Source organism: Enhydra lutris, unplaced genomic scaffold (genome assembly GCF_002288905.1).
Source record: "Enhydra lutris kenyoni isolate GAN:26980312 unplaced genomic scaffold, ASM228890v2 scaffoldscaffold22, whole genome shotgun sequence".
Taxonomy (NCBI): Eukaryota; Metazoa; Chordata; class Mammalia; order Carnivora; family Mustelidae; genus Enhydra; species Enhydra lutris.
In genome coordinates, this window is record NW_019154106.1 from 19302976 (window position 1) to 19307724 (window position 4749).

A 4749-nucleotide genomic window follows, 5' to 3' on the forward strand; every position below is an offset into this window, starting at 1 on the left:
TCAGATGGATCAACTAAGGGCATAATTTATTACAGTCCACTGAATTTCACAAGGCCCTCCCCCAATATATCCAGAATAGGCATGAACGGTGTAAGCTGTTTGGGAAGACACAGAACCCTCTGAAACTCCAATATGATCAATGATAGCTGACCCTGATTGAGCACGGCCTTGAACCAGGCTCTGGCCTGGGTGATTTAATCCTCAAAATGACCGTTAGGAGAGTACCACCATTAGCTTCACTTTACAGATGAGAAATCAGAGGCCCCAAGGAAGGAGATGACTCACACAAAGTATAATGGGAAAGGGGAGCTTTAACCCCAAGTCTGCTAACCCTGGGCCTCAAGTGTCCTCTTAACCATCCCTCCTCAAGGCCTCTTCCTGGAACCTACATATACCTTCAAAGCTTGGCGTTCAGTTGTGGGAATCCAGAAGCCCCCTAAGTCCATCGGTGGCCCTACCCCACCAGGGGATTAGGAGCCCCAGCTGACGCCCCAGGCAATGTTCCGTCCAAAGCCCCTCTCCCACTCCACATCCCACGGCTTCCCTGTCCCCACTACCCCACATTTGCCTTGTCTGTTTCCACTCATTTCTTCTCCAGTCTAAAATCCCTATTGTGCCCCATAAAACTATCCTTGACCATCAGGGCTCAGAGACCTCTCCACCACCCTACTCCTCTCACTAAGCTTGCTCGTGGCTTTGGGCCCCCATACTCTGCTTTTGGAGGGGGTTTCAAGGGCGATAATAAGATCCACCTTTTCCCTCCCAAGGGGATCTCCCCAGGCATTCCTTATTATCTAAAATGGCCTTTTTTTGCATCTTCACAGAGAAAGGCTCAGCCAATGCCCATTCATGGAAAAGCCACGCACTGGAGCCATGGTTCTCAAACTCTGGAGGACTGGTACCCCCTGGAGAGCTACGAAAGAGCAGGAGGCTCTTGGAAGTAGGCTAAGGCCTGGGCCCAAGGAATAGCTCAAGGCTGCTGGGTGATTCAAGTACTACCAGCATTTGAGAACCACATCTCAATTAAGAACAAATGAGCTACTAGCTTTCCCCATCTGTGGAGAAGCCATGATGGAGAACAAGGGGACCCGGGTTAACCTAGGGCAGGAAGACAACTTGACAAAGACGCTGGGAATGACTGCCAGAAAGACTGGCCCCAACCCCCCAGCCTTACCTGACTGAATCATCTCGCCAGGTCTTTCGGATCTTCAGTGACTCCTGGTTAAAGGGGGTCACGAAACCTGCCTCCCGGAGGGTGGTGCGAAGGCTGAATGGGAGGATATACACCAAAATGATAGGGCAGGAAGAACCACCAATAACTCTTCGTGTGAGCTTATCGCTTCACCCCGGGCAGCTCCTGTCCCGCTTCCCCTGAGGGTCAACAAACAGAAACAAGGCCAAAAGCAGCCTGTGGTCTGAAAACACCCTGCCTTGTGACTGTTCTCCAACTTTAGTGGGTGTTTGTCTAATGCACAGATGCCTGGGCTCCACTAAGGGGTGTCAACTCAGTAGGTCTGTAACTTGGCTCCATAGTCTACATTCTAAAGCAAACATGGCAGGTCGTGATGGACAACTCTTGGAGAGATGCTGCTCTAGCCGACTCCACGGTGAGAGGAAGCATGAGCTGTGGGTGGGCACCTCACCCCAGAGGACTGGGACCTCACTTATCCCCCAGCCTGGCCTGTGCTGATGGCCCATCCCTTCTGTCATTTATCTTTTCCTTCCCCATTCATTAAAACACAAAACTAAAGGGCCCCTGGGTGGCTCAGTGGGTTGAAGCCTCTGCCTTCGGCTTGGGTCATGATCCCAGGGTCCTGGGATAGAGCCCCGCGTCGGGCTCTCTGCTCAGCGGGGAGCCTGCTTCCTCCTCTCTCTCTGCCTGCCTCTCTGCCTACTTGTGATCTCTCTCTCTGTCAAATAAATAAATAAAATCTTTAACACACACACACACACACACACACACACACACACACAAAACTAAAACCAATTCACTAGGTACCTATTATGTACCCATACTGCGTGTATTACACTCTATGTTAGACTGCGCTAGACCCTAAGACTCTTGGAATGAAAGAAAAGGTCCTTGGCTCCCAGGAACCCCAGAATACCTCCCAGTGGAAAAGTCTGATCCCATCTTTCCTGGGCTCAAGATCCTCCCATGGCTCCCCTTCACCCCACAGGGATTATAAAGTCAAATATCTTCGGGGACACAAGAGTAACAAACACGCAAAGCTGGCTTAAGGCACAGGGTAGATGGGGGAGGATATTGGCTAACTGCAGCGTGGATGACCTCCCTCGGTGCATTCAAATTCATTTTTTTTTCAAGTGAGCACTGTGAGCAAAACGTTTTGAGCAGACACTGTCAGCAACCCAGCCATCAAGCTGCACCATCAGAATCCAAATTCCCTCATGTGGCGTATCCAACTCTAGAATAATCAATCACAGACTACCTCCCTAATCTCATTCTTTGCACACCCCTCCCAGGCCCCCTGCTTGCGACAAGCCCAAACGCTGGCCCTCCTTAACTTGCCCAGCACGCCATGACTTCTCATTCCCCCTTTGTACCTACTGTTCCCTGCTTCCACGAGTCCTTTCACAGACTCACCTGGTCGGCAGACCCCTGCTTCTCCTTCAAGTCTGCACGGCCGTGTCACCTGCTCCAAGGAATCTTCCTCGCTGACTCCCCAGACAAGTTGAAGGGCCTGCGCCCTAGATCCCATGCACTTTACCCAAACTGAGGGTAGAAAGCGCACAAGCCAGGCCGTGTCCCTCTGGGCCTTTGCTCCAGCTGGGCCTGCATGGCCCTGCCCCCAATGCCCAGTGGGCTCACTCTCTCACCGCCTTGTCCCTGCTCAAACATCACCTTCTCCCAGAGGCCTACTATGACCACCAACTTCGTTCCACAACCCATAGCCTCCCTTACCACACCATGGTGCCTCCTCTCCCCATTCTACCTGCCATTTTTTTACAGCAATTTTCCCCTCCAAACGTACCGTACATTTTATTATTCATTATATGCATTGTTTCTTTTCAGTCCCCCTAAAACATAAGCTCCGTGAAGGCAAAGGACTTCAATTATTTTGTTTACTGATATTTCTCAAATACAAAGAACTGTGCTTGGCCCTTAGGGAAGTAACATTAGTGGATGAATGAGTGGATAGATGGTTGGATGTGTGGATGGATGGATGGATGGATGGACGGACAGATGGCTGAATACCCTAATGCAATTGTCTATGGTCTGGGTCCGCCTCTGCACTTAGCTTCACAGGTTCTGCCATAGTTCCAAGGCACGGGGGCGCGGGAGCTGGTTCTTGGTTAGTGTTTGTTCAAGAGTCTTGACAATTTACCAGTAATTGAGATGGGATTGAGGGAATCAATTAACTGTAGGCACCAGGTGAATGTCGACGGTGGAATGAAGGCTTTCGCAGAGGAAAACCCTCATTTCCCACAACGGGGACATTGTGGGGCATCGCCCACAACGTGCCACAGCATGGGCGCCTCTCCTGGGGCCCCCCCTTCGACCACAACAGCTATAACGAGGACCCGCCAAGAGGGGGCGCTAAACCCTTATTTTCCTTCCTGGCACGCAACACAGGGCCGCCACCTCCACAGCTGCGGTGACGCTGTGGTGAGAGGAGGGAGGGTGGGCGATGGGCCGTGCCGTGCCCTCCGAGAGCCACCAGGTGCCGTGCACGTAGTGTGAGCCGCAAAGCCTGGGCACCGGGCATCTCAGGCACCGCGCTGGGGTGGGCCACACGACCCCTTCTAACCCACCTGCAGCCCTGGGCTCTGAGGCTCTCCTGGGGTCTCCAGCTTGCAGACAGGAACCCTGGGCTCAGAGAGGTGGGGTGCCTTGGCCAATGGCACAAGACTAGAAAACATCAGTGGTGGGATTAGAATCCAGATGGGGGGAGCACTGTTGTTCCTTCTCTCCACTCCTCCTCCTCCTCCCCAGCTCCTTTTGGCATCTCTGTTCCAGAAGCAAAAGCAAGAGTCAGTCCAGCATCTGACTTGGCCTAACTTAGAGGGCCCTGGGGTTCTCTTTCCAGGTTGGGAGAGCAAGGAAGAAGGCAGTGGGAGGTGGGGAAAGGCAGAGCTCCTCCCCTAAGGACCAGACCTAGATGTCCCACCACCTCCCCGTTTGTTGACTTCAGTTCCCGAGTTCTGAAGTTGCCACTTGGCCACACACAGATCCACTTCAGAGAGAGGAGCCTGGCAGCCACAGAAATGAGGGCAGGAGGGGGAGGGGATTGCAAATGGTCCCCTGACCCATCTGAGAGAAAGACAGCCATGGAACACAGTCTCAGAAAGTTTGAGAAGACTTTGGCTTGTGCACCCTGTGGCCAGAACCCTGGAGTCTGTAATGAGAGGCTCTCTTTGCTGACATGAGTCCAGAGGCCCACATTCTGGGCTTCCCAACAACCCAGTGAGGAAAGTGTCCTTGGTCTTGTCTTATAAATGGGGAAACTGAGGTCCAGCCAGGTTTCCTCAACTTTGTCCAAGATGACTCCTCTTGAATTGGCCTGACTCCAGGCATGTCTAAATCCAGGCCTAGTGTGTTCTCTTCCCAGATTTCTGGGCCACAGCACCTGTACCCTAACAGTCCTGGTAGGTTCGGCCCAGTCTCCAGGTTGTATGAGGTCACCTGGATTAGGGAAACTGAGGAGGAGGAATGCCATGATGTCTGGCCCACCCACCCCCTCTTCTTCTGGCAGGACCTGAGGCCAGTTCCCACATGGTTGCCTCCTG